At 42.6% G+C, this 19,258-nt stretch overlaps 1 long non-coding RNA gene across 1 annotated transcript in view; it reads right to left on the bottom strand.

Annotated features, from left to right (window-relative positions):
• The window catches only part of LOC102074814 (uncharacterized), a 61,736-nt gene that overhangs the window by 8,233 nt on the left and 34,245 nt on the right, over nt 1–19,258 (bottom strand). The gene's annotated exons all lie outside the window — the stretch shown is intronic.

The following is a 19,258-nucleotide window of genomic DNA, read 5'->3' as shown; positions in this document are numbered from 1 at the left end:
CAAGTGCTGTGAGTAGACCTGACTCAGGGTATGACTGGCTTCTAGTAAAGGCCTTTAGGTGATAAACTACTAAGGGTTTCAGAAGAAGAAAAATAAAATGCTAGATCCTTCTCTTGCCATGGAACTTTACCTTAAGTATAATTCTGAGAATGGTTTGGAATAATTCAATAACATGATGGGACTTTACAGTTTCATCTATAATATCTAAGAGAAAATTTTCACACTGCTTCAGAATTGTAGGGGTCATGCAAAATTCCTGAAGAAAGGATCATGTTTTCTATTTAGTACTTTGGACTTTTTTGAGTAATTTTTATAGATGTCCATTATATTGTTCTGTTATTTCCAAAGTGAAATCTAGGACTCTAAGTCGTTGTTTTCAAAGCTGTAGCAGTCTTAAACATAAAAGGCATCAAGAACCAGGCAAGGCTGAGGTACAGCTGTGTACACTGTGACTTTTCATCTGGGAAAAAGATTTCCCCATGTGTACAGTTGTGTTTACTGATTTGCTTCTATAAAAAATGTAAAATTAGCTAACAGTGAGACATCATCTTTGCCTGGATTGGCAGAGATAAATCCTGATTTACACAGCTGGCATCCTTTTACACAGCAAACTACTCACACTAGCACTCCCCAGCCTACTTGCCAGATGCTTCTTCCCTAAGCATCATCCTTGTTTTTCTCTTTCCTCCACTTGGTAAGAATTTACCTAGTACTAAGGGACACAAATCCAAGTGTTCCTCCCTAACTACCCCATGGGAAGAGGAATTTCTTTAGAGTCACTTTAATGTCTACCAATAATTTGCCAGAATTTGGTCCTCATGGGTTTTCTTACTGGCTTTGAAACTCTCCTACAGCCTGCCACAACCCTGGCTCTGCAGAAAAGGAAAGCCTTTTTCTGGATCCACTGAGGATTCCAGATCCTCTTTTCCAAAAAACTAAGCATGGTCACTACATAGAAACACATCAGCCAGGTAAGGGACACCTGAACTCACATCATGCATAGCCTTGCACAGGCTTAGTGACTCTGTGCACATAACCAGACAGGTGTCATCAGCAAATATCTCTTCCAGGTCCCACAGCAGACCAGTGAAGAGCTGTGAATGTCATGCATATTATCCCTGCTGGAATTATCTCAGTGTTGTGTTGCTTGGTCCACAAATTAACTAGGCTGACAAAAAGACTGGGTGGCCTGAGAAAGAAGTTCCATGCTAAGGAGGAGGATTCAGTGGTTATGGTGGTTTAATAAGCTGCCAGAACAACTCTGAGAAAAAATGTTTTTTCTTCCACCAGAGAGTTCAATAAGCCAGTGTGCTGGTTTTGCATGGCCTGGTTTTTGGTACCTGGGGGGCACACAGAGGTGGCTTTTGTGAAAATCTGCTGGAAGTTTCCACCATGTGGAAGAGAGAGTGATTGGCAGAGCCGATCCCTGATGGCTTTGAAGGTGGATATGCTGCTGTGCAAGGTTGGGGCAATTGGAGAATGATAATGCCTCTGTGATAATATATTTAAGAGGAAATCAAAACAAAGGTAGTGGGGCAGTTTGAATTCCAGCTAGAGAAGAGGAGGAGGTGAGAACATGTGAGGGAAACAACTTGGAGACACCACGGTCAGTGGAGAAGGAGGGGCAGGAGATGCTCCAGGCGCTGGAGCCAGGATTGCTCTGCTGGCCATGGTGATGAGCAGGGTGAAGCAGCTGTGCCCCTGCAGCCCATGGATCCATGAGGAATGCAGGGATCCACCTGCAGCCCATGGGGAAGTGCCCATGCCAGAGCAGGTGGATGCCTGGAGGGGGCTCTGATCCAGGGGAAGGCTCAGAGGAGAGCCCTGCTTCCAGGCTGGAACAGCCTGGCCTTGAAGGACTGCACCCTGTGGAGGAGTGACCCACGTCACAGCAGTTTTGGAAGGGCTGTGTGCCCATGGGAGGGACTCACATTGCAGCAGTTTTGGGAGAACTGCTGCTCATGAGACTTGGAGCCACGCTGGAGAAGTTCATGGAGAGGTGTCTCCCATGGGAGGGACCCCATGGTCTCACAGGGGAAGGACTCCTCTCTTGGAGCAGCAGAAGAAAATCTCAGCAATGAACAGACCAAAAGTTCCATGTCCTTTCTTCCTGTGCTGTCACTGGAAAGGAGGGAGGGGTTGTGAGGAAGGGAAGGGGAGAAAGGCATTTTAAGGGCTTATTTTTACTTCCAATTATCCTCCTCTGATATTGTTAGTAATAAACTCACTTTCTATCTCTAAGTTGAGCCTGTTTTGCCCTTGGAGTTTTTTCTCCCTCTTGGTCCTTATCTCAACTTATGAAGCCTTCATTAAATTTTTCTCTCCTCTGGCCAGCTATGGCAGATACAAGGGAGGGACAGAGGCAGCATTTCCTGATGCTGGCATTCCCCAGCATTGACCCATGATCTAAGACCCTTCTGGTGTTCCCAAGGTCTTTATTTCTTCAGCCTGAGCCCTCTGGAGAAGATTCTAACAGAAACCCACTCATGTTCTGCTTGTGCCCATTGCAGTTAACAGAAAGTGAATCATGGGGCAGAGTTTCCCTGCATCTGATTGGTAACAGGATGGTTTATGAATGAAAGCCTGGAGTACCCAAGCTGTGACACTCCAATACTCAGTGAATCATTTACACCAGCTATACACCTTGGAAAGGCAACATCCGACCCATGCCAGGCTCAATGCTACAGCAGTGACAGGAGCAGGAGAAATAGCTTTAAACATCTCTGAAGGCAGAGCTGTAAAGCCCTGAGATGCCTTTACTATGACAGGGACACACTAACAGAGCACTCATAAGGGTAAATCACACCTCCCTCATTTCTTGGGGTGTTTTGAGAAGTCTGAGAAGGGAATGTGTGAAGAAGGAGAAGGGAAATTCATCATGATCTGTCACTGATGTTCCAAAGGGCTGGTTCTGGGCCCTGGTGGCACAGCTCCACAGTGAAGGATGAACATCACGGCTCAAGGCTCAAGACTCAGGGCAATGGTGAGGCTTGAGCCCAGATTTCACCAACAACCAGATTTCACCAATGTAATGGAGATTAAGAGGAAAATGTGACACAACCTCTCATGTCATGTTCAAGGATTGGGTTTACTCTTCTGGGGGAATTTTGGCCAGTACAACATAATGGCTGCATTCCTGCCAAGGATGAGACTGGGGCTGCTGATACTGCAGCAGAAGCATCTGTGCTTCATACAGATGGCTCTGGCCATCCTATAGACCAGTGAGATTTGCAAATTAGCCCCATGGCAAGTTTTTCAACAATGGGGGCTGTTCCAGCTGCTTTGATCTAGCAGAGCCCTGACAAGACCAACAAAGCCAAAATCCTCTTCACTCCCACAAGAATCTTTGTCTTCCCCTTTTAGCAAAATCGGTGAAAGCAACAGTATCAGACCACGCTTTTTTAACAGAATATTTGTCCCCCAAACAATTGAAAATGTGCATTTATTTATACCTATTTTAGCTCCATTTTACTTCTCGGCATCAAACCCTACAATTTCTCTTCCATTTCGATATACTGTGCTGCACAGCTGACATATTGCTAACCCCATGCCAAAGCACAAGCTGTAATAATACTATCAGACCAGCCTTTCAGAGAGTTTTTCCTCTCTAACCTGTGTTTGACCTTTAATTGATAAACAGCAAAGTGGATCTGATAGTAGGGTGATGCAAAAGCTTTATATCTCTCTATAACTTCAACTGATTGCCCTTAAAATTGAGATGAAGTGATACAAGACCACAATGCCTGATATGAGAAAACACATTATTTAGCACACAAGCTGAATGCTGAGGCAGAGCATGGAAGGATTACAAAAGTAAAAGAAGGAGAGAATGTGAAACAAAAATGTCTATGTTGAGAATCTTGGTTGATCTGTCAGAATTAGTCATTCAGTTGTATACAGATCAAAACCACCTTGTTTGATTAGTCTCAAGGCTTAGCAGGGAATTTAGCCACAAGTCATTAATTTCAATGAGCATGTTTGTGGCGAACTACCTTTGTTGACTCTGAAAAAGTATATGTCTTGATTTGACATATTTCTTCCCAAGAGCTTCTCATGGACTGAGAGCAGCAACAATGAAGAAAAGTGTTTCTACACATGTGAGTTTATCTAAAGGGGGTGCTTAATGCAGTGATTTATGTTCAGCTGCTACTGCTCGTATTAAGAAGAAGATGGATATAGAAATATTGTTATAAATAGAAGGCCACGTTCATGACCATGTGCTGTGAGTCATCACTGTTAATTATTCAGATATATTTTCAAAGATACCTGGGGATTTGGTATCTGTGCAAAAATGAGTGGTTGTAGAATAAGAGTTTAGCTATTTAGCATTTTTACTGACATATGTCTAGATATGTATCTATTTGGTTTTCTCCTGTTTACAGTTTCTCTCTGTAAGTAAAGAGGAGGAGCTGTATCACATGTTAGAAGTAGCTAGTCACACAATGCAGTGAATAATGAACTGTGCATGCAAATCAGCTGACAAATCCCCCATGCTAAACTTCATTGTATGCAAACTATTTGTCAGGTGCTTGTGACTAACACATGGATTTTTCTAGTAATCATGACCAGCTAGTGGACAGCAGACGAATCCAAAATGTCATGGTATTTCTAATGTGTAGTGTTCTTATAATAAATTGCTTTCACAGCTTTATTAGCTACACATGATCAACCAGGGAAGTGTTTTGCTTCTGTGCTCATTTTAGTTGTTGAGTCTGAGTGGTTTTTTATAAGAGCTGTAGCAACAGCATACAGAAAGAGTGAGAATGTACAGGAGTAATGGTCCACATTGAGGTTGATCATATCAAATCAAGGATAGCCTCAGGAATCATTACTTTTTTAAAAACACTAAACAATACAGGAAATACTCCCAGCCTGGAATAGACTTGTCTACATTGATAAGTGTTACAGTAGTTCACAGCCTGATTCAGGTCTGGGACCACTAACATAACACCTTCCCAAACCATTCCCAGTTGCTGCTCAGCAGCTAGCACCAGTCAGGGATCATTCCTAGCAGGTTTTGTAGGTGGAGCTACACAGTTTCAGAGACTTAGGGATCAGGACATCAGCAGCATGCATGTGAAGTCTCCTACAGGAGTTGTTCTCACTGCCCAAAAATATATATTATAAAAATCAATCTACTAAGGTTGATGTAAGCCCCGTTCCCAGGAAAGCTTTTTCACTGTGTATCAACTCCTCTGCTTCCCAGATAGGTGGGACACCACCTTTTTGCTGTCCTTATTCCTGGTCCCTAGGACTGTTGTGGTTTCACCAGCATCTTTCTCTGTCCTTGACTTCTTGCTCCCTGTGAGGAGGAAACTGACTTGTTCTCCTGCTAAGCCAACATCTAGCCCCACAGCTCAGCATCTGCAGAAGTTGCAAGGGGGATGCTCTGCACAAGTCCACCTCACTGTCAGTAAATGTTTACTGGCTCTCCCTTCCAAAACTTTGTCTTCCCGTTTATATCTCCTTGTTTTTTAAGAGTCATAGAATCATAGCATGTTATGGGGTTAGAAGGGACCTTAAAGATTTTTAGTCCCAACCCCACTGCCATGGTCAGAGACACCTCCCACTAGACCAGGTTGCTCAAGGCCTTATCCAGCCTGGCCCTGAACAGTGCCAGATTGTGGCATTCACAGCCTCCCTGGGTAACATATTCCAGGGTCTCTTCACACATACAGTAAAGAATTTATTCCTAATGTCTAACCTAAATTCCCCCCCTTTCAATTTGTACCTATTACTTCTTGTTCTATCAATCACTACAATACCCCTTATTTTTTGCAAATCACTCTGGGGCCTTCCAGCACCTTACCTCAGTCCCAAAGTGCTCCTACCCAATGCAGTGAATAACCAACTTGTCTTCACTCAGCTCATTTGCTCCAGGAGCCACAATCCACCTTTGTTTTGCTCATTATTTCTCCTGGCTACCATTCCTGTAGCAGATGCCAGGATTCTTCCTTCAGAGAAAAGCCAAGCTCAGCTTTATCTCACATGTGCCAATATCAGAAATAAATTATAAAAATAACAATAAGCAAAAGCAAAACTGTATCAACTATTGTCATGTATCAACCTGCTATCAACTATTCTGGTGTCTGATGAGTTGTCTGGACCATGCACACAATGCATGGCACTGTTTGGCAGCACAAATTTTCTCTGAGATCACAGGACAGCCACTACTTTTGAACATATAATTCAATAAAGGATTCATTGAAATCCAAGACCATTAGCACTAAAATCCTGAGTTTCCTCCGTGTTTACAAAAAACACCCTTGCTTTTACATTTGTGGAGAAAGTGTTTACCATGTACCTCCAGAGGACCAGAATTACTTTTGCTGCGCAGCAACAGTAGAGCTCAGGCTGAAGGATGGTGTGTAAATACCAAATTTCTGACCCACAGCCTCCTTTCTCAGCTCCACATCTTCTCCAGAACAAGCAGAGAAGAGGTTTCCTTGCCTAAACAGAAGAAAGAAAATCAGCTCTCCTCACAGCTGGAATATTTGGCCATGCCCTGAGAGCTCAGTTGAAAAAGGTCTGTCTGATCTACAGAGATGTAAGAGAGCCTTTCTCTCACACCAGTTGCCTATGTCTGTGGCAGGACTGATATGAATTCCTCGCTGGAGTCGGTGTTGGGGATACCACTGTGCTGGCCAGTAATTGCCTCACCCTGATAAACCTCAGGAAGCAGCCCTAGGTCCTGCCCCTGATGCACACTGCAAAATGACTGTGCCATGGCTGCTGGGGATGTAGAGAAGAACAGAGTCTCTGTAAAGAGCCATTATTCCCCAGCCAACACAGATGCAATGTGTTGCTACTTTATGTAACATGTTGGCCAATTAAATCCATCAACCAACTAATTTATGCCTTGCAATGGCTGAAGTAACAGGAAAAGAAATGTGTCTTGTTTAATCTCCACTCATGTGGCAGATGTCAATAATGTTTATTGACATTAGAGTGCAATAATGTCCTGTATATAAAATTGTCAGGTGCCAGGTGACCCACTGGCAGCAGGCTGAGCTTTATCTCAGATGTGCCAATATCAGAAATAAATGATAAAAATAACTGTGCTGTGACTCCATTTCCAGAGTTTGTGCAGAGCCTCCACGTTCAGTCACCACCAGACGGAGCTGCTTGGCTTTGCCAGGGCAGCTCCTACCGGCTCAGTACAAAGGAGCACCAAAAAAAAGCCAAATGCAGGAATTTGTGCCCCTCTTTGTCTTTCTCTGTGACCAGAGCAACTGGCCTAAGAACTGGTACTCATTACCCTGGGTCTTTGAAATACGTGTCGTTGAGCAGGGGTTACTTCTGGGGCTAAATTCTTGTCTTGCCATCCTGGAACAAATTTGGAAGGTCTCCATGTAAACTAAAGGGTCATACTTAGATTCTTATTAAGGAGAAGAGAATTCCTCTCCTGAAGTTTTAATTACACAGAATCCTTTATTTTCCCTTTTCTTTCCTCATCTTCTTTCTTCTTTCCTTCTTCTTCTTTTTTTTATTTTTTTTTTGTAACTATGCATTTGGAATCTTCTATTTTTTTTTCATCAGAACAATCTAAAAGTCTGTAAAGAACTGCACAAATCAGTCTGTAAGTTGCTACAGATTGTTGCTATGAATTATCCCAAAGCCCTTGTGCCAGCATATTGATTGCTTTAAAGTCAAGTGAAAATAGATGCACAGCTTAGAAGACCCATAAAAAACCCTCTACAAGAGCAAAGAGATTATTCATCCATACCATTTAAAAATGTAGCTTGCAGATGCATGAGTATGATTAGCAAATAAGTGCAGCTCTGACAGCTTCAAAATTGTAACACATACACACAGCCAGCTGTCTGCCAATTCCTTAAATAAACTGATTTTCTAGAAGGAAGCTTTTCTCATTCGTAATAGAAGATTCAGGTTAGGAAGGTAAGGATTTTCCTTTTTTTTTTTTTTTTTTGCAAGTATAAGGATTTGATTTGTAGTCAAATTTTATAACACTAACCAAATCAAAGCAGTCTTTCAAATATTTATTAAAATTGTTACTGTGGATGTACCCTTATTCCAGAGTGATCTGTTTTATAATTTATGATTTATAATTGTATAGATTCTCAGTGTGCTGCAGCCAGACTTTGTTCCTCTCCCTGCCTGTCGACTCAATTGGTTGCTATCTCTTCCATGCTAGATTAGTGCTTATTAGTTCTGATAGATGTTATCCTTTCAAGCTGTAGCTGGCTTGACTTTGTAGCTGGGTTAGGAGGGAAGTGTTTATCAGAACCAGAGCTCAAAGCAAGCCCTTCAATGCAGATTTTTAATTTTCATGGCTGTTGCTGGTTGTTAGACTGCTCTGCTCATTGGTGCTGTACCATGGATAAAACTGGTACTGAGCAAAGCAGATGTTCTAAAGCAGATGTAGTAAAGCAGATGTTGTAAAGCAGCTGTTTCTACCCAGTCTTATCAAGCCAGCCTTGCCAGATGATGAGTTACTTCTCACCTAAGATCAGAATGTGTGACCGTGATCACAGGGGTCTTAGGATGAGGGAAGAGACGAGGATCTGACTCCATGTTTCAGAAGGTTTGATTTATTATTTTATTATGTATATTATATTAAAACTATACTAAAAGAACAGAAGAAATGATTTCATCAGAAGGCTAGCTAAGAATAGACAAAGAAAGAATGATAACAAAGGCTCTGTCTCAGACAGAGTCCAAGCCAGCTGACTGTGATTGGCCATTAATTAGAAACAACTACATGAGACCAATCACAGATGAACCTGTTGCATTCCACAGCAGCAGATAACCATTGTTTACATTTTGTTCCTGAGGCGTCTCAGCTTCTCAGGAGAAAAAATCCTAAGGAAAGGATTTTTCATAAAAGATGTCTGTGACAAGAAAGCTGCTCAGCAACCTCAGTGGAGGAGGCCAGCCTTTGTGAAGAGGCCACTGTGACTAGAAATGTCCTCTCAGTTCTGCCAGGCATGCCAACAGAATGGGGTGGCTCAGGATGAAGAGAAGGGGAAGACAATCTTGCCTCCCTGCATGGTCCTCTCTGCTTGGGAATGCAAATCAGTGACCAGATCTTCACCTGCAGTGGAGCTCCAGCATCTGATGTATGTGGAGACACTCACCTGTAGATGTGGTAATCTGGAGTTGTCTCCCACCTCCAATTTCCTCCTCCTGTCAGGAAAGTTATCGGAACACCAAGGGCTGATCCATCCCAGCCTGCTATCTAGGAGAAATCAAGTGATCACTACCTGCAAGTACCTGTGCTGTGCTCTCATTAGAGAGGACACCCAGAATGCCAGATTAACCTGGACACCAGTTACTACAGGGATGGAATAAGATGAGATCAGTCCTCTCCCTGTGATTCCCTTTACCAACCATCCCAGCCAAGGCTGCAGCCAGCATCACTGGTTTCAGAGGGAAGGAGCAAGACATTTGCCCAAAGGAAGTTTCTTACCTGTCAGTGTTTGAGAAGAAAATGTTCAACCTGCATGAAGATTAGGTTGGGGCCTAAAAGTAACTGTTTCCTATTAGAAGTGGCTATTACTATCTTCTGAACAAACATTCTGTTTCTGAATTTCACGACACTCTTTAAAGTTTATCTCTTATGGTAATGAATTCCTCAGGCAAATTGTGCATTGTCTGAGGAAAAAATCTCCTTGCCTCATTTTTTTTCTGAATATATTTGTTATACTAATTAAAGGGCTTCACTTCCCACAACGTTTTCTTTTAATGTTAGCTTGAACTCTGCAGGTTGGAGACAGCTGCTGCATGCATAGAGGAGTGGGCTAATCACAGGACTGGAATTAAGGAATTTACGAGTTCCTTAAAGCTTCTCCAATATTAATTGCGCAGAAAAGGCTCTTCATTAAGCGTTCATTTACCTCTCTGTTTTGCTCAATCTGTACAAATTTTACATGCATGTCCATGTATTTCTGTGTCAGTCCTGAACAAGGACCACTGGGGCCTGGTGGATGCAGATAGTTTTCTCCTCTGAGGTCCATGTACCAGCTGGTTTTACCAATGTAAGAAATTTTCTTTCAGGGGAGAAATCAAAACCCTATAATATTTTTGATCTGTGAATTTAGTGCAAACTGTGCAAACTGACTACTGTGACACCTCTGAAGTGCTAGGAGGTCATCCCAGAAAAATCCCAGTTTGGTGTCCTGAGATTACAGTGAGAACCACTTCAGCTGGTTCACTGCCACAGATTAAACAAACAGAGACTGGTATTTGTTTTCCTTCACATGAATGTGTTTAGTGGGGCTCAAAATCGATCAGGAAAGGGATGTTTGGAGCTAAAAGACAGAATCTTTTTTTTTTTTTTTTTGGCTGTGTTGGGGATTTTTGTGTTAGGAAAAGCCTTTTGGCTTTGAAACTTGCCTGCCTCAGCTATATAGGTATATCATGAGGGAATCTGTCAGAAAAGAATGAACATTTGGCAGGGAACAATTTTCAAGTCAGGCATGGAAATTAATCCTGATTAGGTTTATTAGAGTTGCAAGAAGGGTAAGTATTTACTCCATGCATTCCTTAAAGTAATTTAATTGCTGTGTGTTCTGGTCTGGTTTTGTTTTGTTCCTCCCAGCTTTCTAAGCTTCAATTTATATGACACAAACCAATTACCAAACGGTGCTGCCTTAACCTTTCTTTGTGCTGATCCACTCAAGAGCAGAGATAGTCACTCTTCAATAGATCATTGTGCTTCCAGAAGGGTTGTTGTAAACCAAATGAGCTTCACTGTGTGTGCCCTTCAGCATCTTCTGGCATTGCTGATAATGGGCTTTCACCTTCCCCTGGCTGCCGGTATCTCAGCGCTTTTGGCATTTAGGCAGATAATCTTTGGCGCAGGGTCGTACACCTAGAGTTGACAAAAGGCACAGAGGGGTGGTTCTGCTTCACGGAGCAGTGGAAACTGAACAGGAACAACCTCTGAATTTAGATTTAGAGCCCATGAGTGCTGACTAACCTTGAGACAGTTGTGGTACAGCCCAGCTCTCAAAAGGGTGCACCCCAAAACAGCTCCCAGTGCTGGATGAAAGCACCTCTGAGTTCCCTCTGAGCCTGCTTGGAGCTGCTTAAAGAGAATCATATCTCAGTCTGACATCTCTGAAAGGTGGAGGTGTCCAGGAGGGACATTGTCCTTGGCACCCACTGCCTGATGCTCCAGCCTGCCTGCAGTGGGGCAAGGAACATCAATCATGGCTCAATTCTCCAAGCTGCTTTGGAAAGCAGAGACAATCAAGAATCTGAGGATTTTTATGTTGTATGACTGCTACAAACCCTTGAAAACATAAGTTACTTCCTACTCATCTGCCACCTTGTCCTAATTCAGGCTCTGGGGTGCACATTGCTATGAACAAGTCTCTGCAAGAGCTTTGCCATTCCTTCATTCCAGAGGAACTGGGAAGGAGGCAGCAACTGAGTTTTTTCTGGGGCCTCTGGCTAACATTTCTTCACTCTTTGATCCAGAGAGGGAGTGCAGGACAAGCAAAAAGGCAGGTTTGCCGGTCAGTAGTGACCGGAGGAGCATTTTTGGAGGATCCTTCGGGCTAGTTTCCTCCCCCCACATTCCTGTACCTGTCACAGCTTCAGCAGCTCAGACAAATGGTCGGATACGCTTGAGTGCACAGCCCTGCAGTGCAGTGGGGATGCTGCCCTCATCACGACTCTCGTGTTGAGGTATTAAGGTATTTTAAGCAGAAGGAGGGGTTGGGAAGGAGAAAAGAATGAGATAAGAATGTGTGAACTACTTTTTCTTTCTCTTTTTGCTTAGTGAGTCTTTGTTAGAAAAGCTGCCAGCTGTGCACTGTGTTATGCCAAACAACTCTACTAATCTCTTTGCACGGACAGCAAGGTCGTGCTCCGAAAACTGAAAAGATCCAACTGAATCATTACGATCAGCTTTCCTCAAAAACTGATCGTGCTTTGCCCAAAGCTGTATTGCAGGCAGCATTGCTGAAGCCCAAGTTTTGGCTTTGGTCACGGGTGTGAAGCCTCATTAGGGGTGGGAATGGGAGCAGGGCTTGGCCAGAAAGGTGGTCCACAAAACAGACAGACCACTGCTGACTTTATGGGGTCAGCCCTTGGGTATTTCACCAAGTCACTGCAATACCCACACAACTCTGTGTGAGTGTGTGTTCTGCACCTGCAAGCAATTTGTCAGGGGTACTCACTCTTCAGAAGCCTCTAGGAACACAGACATCGTGTGGTGAAGTTTGAGCGCCCCTTTGTGCTCCGCTGGGACTGGAGAGAGAGGGGGGACACGGTGCTATTCTCTCAGATTTTCAGTTTTCTTAGCAAAGAGGTAACAAGTCAGGTGTCACATGCAAACAAGGATTATTTTATCTTGCTTTTCCCCTTAGCAGTTAGGCACTGAGCAGATACTTGAGTGAAAGGACACGCTCAGTTTGCCAGGGAACCAGTTGAAATCTGAAGTTATTCAGTTGAAACCAATAAAGAGATGGATCAAAATTTGGCCTTGTGCCTGGCTGTGGAGTCCGTTCTGAACAGGCTACAGAAAAAATACCTGTGGATTGCAGACCATGTCTGCAAGAGAAAGTGGAATTTGCCAGTGAAGAAAACTTCTCATTTATAAAGCTTTCGAGCAACTCACTTTGAGATATTTGCAGCGCCTTTAAAAAAACACCTCGGCTGTAATGAGCTTATGTGTTAAATGAACAAGTGTGGAAATTAGGACATGAGATATTTGCATAGCAGCCAGGAGATAATTACTGGTGATAGTCCAAGCTGAAGAATAGAATCTATTGTTTCCAGAAAACTAGTTTTTATAAAACAACATGAACTTTCTGTACTCAAAACACTCACATCAGCAATGCCTACAATGTTATGTAGCAAAACTATTAACAAATAAGTACATGGGGAGAAAAATCCAATCCTGGACAAACTGTAAAGGATTAAACTTAATTAATTATTAAACCTAACAATACAGTATATTTGGAATATCTCTGTACCGTATATCTTTCCATTTAGTGCAAAGTGCTATATGCTGGTGAAAACTACTGGACTTTAGTTACAGAATGGCTAGATCATAAGCATATTTATACACACGCAGAAATGTAGACATTAATTAATGACCTCTTAGGTCAGGAGGCCTACAACAGCTGGGGATCCCCTTGTTGGGCATGACTAGGAATAGTTCAAGGTTTAGTCTAAGAGGGTTGGCTAGTAATATACACTAGGAAATATAATTAGTCACTTGAAAAATAATTCAGCTTTACTGCAGCACCATGTGAGTTTGGTTCTCTCAATGTGAAATGCAGCCATCCAGACTGAGATCTCTGAGACCCATTTTTGTTTGGTGAAAGAGTAATTAATGCTGCATAAGAGATTAAAAAAAAAAAAAGCTGAAAGAGCACTGATGGCAAAGTGGCAAATGCCACAGGGAGTTTTAGGTCAGTAAGCAGGGAGGACAGGCCTGCCAGACTTGCCTCATTTGTAAGCCTAACCTCTTGACTGACAAAAAAAATGCTCTTTAGTTGGAAATTTCCTGTGGAGGTATGCAAATGGAATAATGAAAGTCGAATCTGTATTTATACTTTAAATCACATGGAAGCTCAGAGTGTTCTGGTGAAGAAAAACCCCATTATTTGCTTGGTGTTACATTTCTCCTCCCTTTGCATCTGCCCTGGGTCACTGCTGGAGACAGATGCATGGGCTGTGAGCACCCAGGGCTGGCATGCTCCCTTCCTCCTTATGTTCCAGTGACTCCTGACAAATAACAAACTGCTAAAAATGGGGCTGATTAGTCTCAGAGACAGAGATCCAGAAGGCCAGGTCTCAATTACACTCAGCTACACTGAACTTACTATTAAATCAAGGCTCAATGTCTTAAACAGTTCTATGAACACCTGCGACACTCCTCCTTGTGACTTCCCTAAAACTCCTCATGAATTTACCGGGCCCTCGGTGCAGTGAGAATGGAGCAAGGTGTTGAACGTTTGCCTGAATGCTCCTTTTGTCCTCGCTGTCAGTCTGTGTCACACCAGCAGATGCTGGGAGCAAAAGGCCAGGCCCCATGTGGTCTCAGCTCCATGGCAGCAAGCAGAGCAGTGCCAGCCTAAATCACTTCACAGATCGGATCATCAGGGCTGGAGATGATTATAATATGTGTAATTTTTATCCCGCTAGCCCAACACCCCCCCCGCAAATTTTTCCTTCTGTTACATTCCTCATTCCTTTTACTCTTCCAAAGTCATCTTTTGAGAGCAAACAAGTGGTCAGGTATTGTTATGAAATGTGTGGCAGAAGAAGGCAAGATAAGAGATGCCATAAAATGTGTGCACACAGAGAAAGAATATTCATTTCCGGGGAAATTAGTGTTTGCTATTTAAGCCTGATCATCTATTCTGCCTACTCCCTCCCACCATACAGAGAGACTTCCTCAAAGTCTTTCCATGTCTCTCTGTTTTATCTTGGTGTCATATTGCAATAGCTCTGGGAAAACCACTGTCACTCCCTTTGCTCCATGGGAGGTGGACAGAGCTCCCATGCCTCAGAGGTACAGAGGCAACCAGCTTCTGAAGAGTCCTTGAAGAGTCACAGCAGACACGGCTATACAGAGTAACAAGCAGAGTTTGGGACAGTTCTGGGAACCCATCCCAAGTCCTCTAATAGATGAACAAGTGCACAATTCATCCCATTTGGCTTCTCACAGACGTGGCCCCTTCCCTGGGACTGCCCAAGGGTCAGCCCCAAGGGTTGTAATTGCAGTGGAAAAAAAATTCATTAAAGAAGGGATGGGTGCATGGGGAGGGAAGGAAGGAGGGAAGGAAAGAAGGAAAACACACATATCCACCTACCACAAAGTTTCAGTTTTATAAGCTGATGTGTTTCAGTGACTATTTCTTATGGGAAAGGGGTGTGGGTGTGAGTGTGTGTAGGAGAGTGCAGCACAGGAATATAACTAGGAAAACTGAACAAGCTGAGTAAATCCACTAGAAGAAGCTGACCAAGATGGGACAAGGACAGAGTCTCAGAACACAGGGGCTGGTCTGGGGGTGCTGAGATGAGACTGGAAAGCATATTTGATTGTTCCCATGCTCAGGGATAACAGGCTTAGTGCATGCTTGTAAATACACAGAACCGCATTCAGGATCTCTAGCCCCAGTTTGTCCTCCTAATTAAAATTGCATATAATAGCTGAGAATGGGACAGTCTGTACAGATCAGACCACCCCTCCTCATGCTTCTATTTCAAAATGAATATACCTCAAGTTGGTGATTTGCCATTTCATCCTCCCAGTTCATGTTTAGATGATAATTTCTGTTGTTCAGTTATTCATCCCTGAAAGAGCACTGATAAGGTTTTCAAAAACACGGTCTTGGGAGAGCCATGCCCTTAGACCATCAATATCTCATCTTGTGCACCATGCAAGTACTGTACTCAGAAGGAAAGATAGGAAATATAATCTATTCTCCCTCGTACCTCTGTGCCATTGGGAATCAAGCAAACCTGCATTCCAGTTCCTTTCACTGAAAACCCTCTCTAGGAGACTTATCAAACTGGGATGCCCCTCCAATGCCTTAGGCCATTAACAAAACTTCTTTACATTCTGAAGGCTCCCCCCCTTCAGCAATTTTTGACACAGACACACACATATTCAATAGGGTTTACTCTCCTGTCTCTTGATGTGTAAGACTGGGCTGATAAAAAAAGGCAAAATGTTCAGAGATCTCAGTGGCAATAACAGAGCCGTGGATTTGGTGATGTCAAGGGATGTTCCCTGTTCCCTGGCACTGCTGAATACAGCCAATGGATCCTGCTGCATTGCACTGGAGGCACAGTAAGGATACACATTCGTGACATAACATCATTTTATATGTGAGAATATTTCACTGACTTGTGGTGTATCAGAACCAGTGAACTTGGCAAACCTCCCAAACAGCTTTGTTGATAGACAAAAGGAATGGAAGTGCCTTGTAAACTATTGATATCACACACTGCATATGAACTTTTGACATGGCTGACTCCATGCTGTTGGTCACTGTATGCCATAATCCCTTCTTCTTCTGCCAGATTTCAATCTGTACAACATAACCCTTGCTATTCTTCCAAGAAAGAATTCCAGCAGCATCATAGATTTTGTACAAAAATTCTATTTGAAAGTCAGTCTTGCAGTTAGCCTTCTGGCATGCAATGATTTAATATGTTTTACACTCTCAGATCGATTCTCAGGAGTTTGCAGGTCTCAGCCTCAGTAAGAGGATCCCATCTTTGGATAAAGAAAAAGAAACCACTGAAGAGTGGAGAAGCCAGACCTCCTGTAGTATGCAGGTATGAACAAAGTTTTCAGAAAGGAACAACTGGTTTTAATCCCCTGTGTAGAGGTCACATGTTCAAAAGTGCCTAATGCTTTATTAGCTCCCACTATAATTATTTTAGATAAAATTTAAAAGCCTGTATTTACATTTGGATCTCCTTGACTCAGTAGGGAGAATTGAGCTCTGAAAAATCCAGCTTCCTTTTACCAACAAAGCCTAAATAAATATTACTGAAGAATAAATATTATAGTGTGAAATTTAAAAAAATAAATAAAGAAAAAGACATAATGTGGTAACTTCCCTTGTTACCTTTTCAGTTTCTTTTTGTGGGAGCTGCACAAATACAGTTCTACTAAGGAAAAACATTGACTGGAAATTTTATATCAATGTTTGAATAAGTGAAAAAATAACTTGATAATGTTCAGCTTGATGTGAATGTAGTTTCATGGACTTCAAAAGTCCATCTTAGGCAAAACTCAAGAATTTGTTTGAAGCAGGATTATTAAACGCCTCATTGCTTTTTGCAGGGTTACCTTGCAGGGTTTGTATAAACCTTGCTTTGCTTTCTGAGATGAAATTATATGATGTCACCTGGTTTATCTGTAGGTTGCCCTAAATAATTTGATAAATGCTCAAGTGTTTCTTATTGTGTTTTCTATGTGGTATGTGAACAGCAGACTGAGCAAAAGATGACAGGGGTCAGAACAAAGAACAAAGAACCAGCAACCATCTGGTATCAGTGTGATAACCAAAACCTCTCATGGTATCAGGTTATTGCTAGTTCTCTTAGCCCAGGATGCTACACCCTGAATCTGCAACATTTAACATAAAATCATAGAATGGTTTTGATTCTGATTTGATTCTGATTTGAATCATGAAAGGGACCTTAAAGATCATCTCATTCCCGCCTCCTCTGCCACAGGGAGGAACACCTTCCAGTAGATCAGATTGCTCAGAGCTCCAACCATCCTGGCCTTGAACACTCCCAGGGATGGGGCATCCACAGCTTCTCCGAGAAACGTGTTCCAGTGTCTCACCACTCTCACAGTAAAGAATGTTTTTCTAACATCTAATCTAAATTTATTCTCTTTCACTTTGAAGCCATTCCTCCTTCTCCTGTCTCTACATGTCTTTGTAAAGAGTTTCTCTCCATCTTTCCTGTAAGTTCCCTTCATGTACTGAAAGGCCACAACTAGATCAACCTAAAGCCTTCTTTTCTCCAGGATGAGCAATCCCAATTGTCTCAGCCTTTCCTCATAGGAGAGGTGCTTCATCCCTCTAACCATTTTGATGGCCTTCTCTGGACTTGCTCCAACAGATCAATGTTCTTCCTCTGCTGGGGGCCCCAGAGCTGAATGCAGCACTTATGAGTGTGAATATAAGATCCTTAGGTTATTCTTAGGGTAATAACTTCATTTGTACAGAATTTTAATAATTTCTCTTGTATCGGAGAATCACAGAACAATTTAGGTTGGAAAAGATGTCTAAGATCAAGGTCAACTCTTCACCTGGCACTGCCAACTCTGCCACTTAACCATGTCCCTAAGTGCCACACCTACATGTCTTTTAAACGCCTTCAGGGATGGTGATACCTACATTTCCCTAGGCAGTCTCTTTCAGTGCTTGATAACATTTTCTGTGAAGAAATTTTTTCTAAAGATCCAAACTAAATCTTCCCTGGTGCAATGTACAACCACTTCCTCTTGTCCTGTCCCTCTTACCTGGCAGAAGATGCTGACTCCCCTCTTTCCCCAGCCTCCTCTCAGAGAGTTGAAGAGAGCAGTAAGGTCTCCCCTGAGCCTCCTCTTCCCCAGGCTAAACACCCCCAGCTCACTCAGCTGCTCCTCATCAGACTTGTGCTCCAGACCCCTTCTCAGCCCTCCTCTGGACTTGCTCCAGCCCCTCAGTGACTTTTTTACAATAAGAGCCTAAAATTCATATATTCACATATTCAAAGTGCAGCCTCCCCAGTACTGAGTATAGGGCGGTGATCATTTCCCTAGTCCTGCTGTACCATTGTTTCACAACCAGACATCTTAAAATCATCAGATGACCTTGAAGCTGGGCAGAAGACAACCTTAATGCCCAAATAAAACAAGAAATCTCTGTAGGTACAAAAAAAAATGACAAATTTTGTCACCACTGTAGAGAAGCTGGAAACAGGTAGAAGTGAGAGAATTCCCTCAAAATTCAGAGAAAATGTCTGAGGGAAGAAAAATTAGGTGCTGTAAATATAAAAAGTCTAAAATTTCAGTTTTCAGGTTTTTTGTGAGCAACATGTCAGACAAATAAGTTATGTTCAGCATTGCCAAGGTTAGTAAAACCCTTTATGATCTACTGGCTACCATCTTGCTGTATAATCTAAAATGACTTGGGTAACCTGTTCATACAAACACATTTTTTTTCTGACATTTAAGTGACAGGAGAGACGGTAGTAGATGACTGGTTATATCAGGAGAGATACTGAAGTATTAATATACAGCTCTGCTGAAATTTATGTGGGATGCAGTGTGTAACCACATTCAGGAATACTGAATTCAAACTGGGATGGGCAGAGAAGGACTCCTAACATTACCAAGGGAACCTAACTTACTAGATGAGGAAAAAATACTGGAGAGACTGTCACTGTTCCTACTAAGTTTGCCAGACAGTAAAAACTATCAAGGAATAAAAATACCTAAGACACAGTGTGTCTTAACCCATGTTAAAGCTGAGCACTGGGACAGCTACCTGCCCTTGTCAGTAGCTAAGCTGCATTGCTATTTCATTGTGGAAAGCTGAGTTGCTCAGATGTCACCCAGAGGTGGACAGAGGGACACAGAAAACCTCTGAGACCAACCTACTAGGAGAACTCAAACTGCATTAAGCAGAGCTGAGAGCTGAGAGCAGAAGGAATGTATTCCTACAGTGGAGCCTGGGGTCACACAACTGACTGAGGAGGTGGAAACACAACTCCTAGGCATTTTTCCACCAAAGATGGTATAAATGATGTTCTTGCGTCT

The sequence above is a fragment of the Zonotrichia albicollis genome, chromosome 1 (genome assembly GCF_047830755.1).
Source record: "Zonotrichia albicollis isolate bZonAlb1 chromosome 1, bZonAlb1.hap1, whole genome shotgun sequence".
Lineage (NCBI taxonomy): Eukaryota > Metazoa > Chordata > Aves > Passeriformes > Passerellidae > Zonotrichia > Zonotrichia albicollis.
Note: the sequence above shows the minus strand (reverse complement) of the source record. Positions and strands in the feature narration are given on the sequence as shown.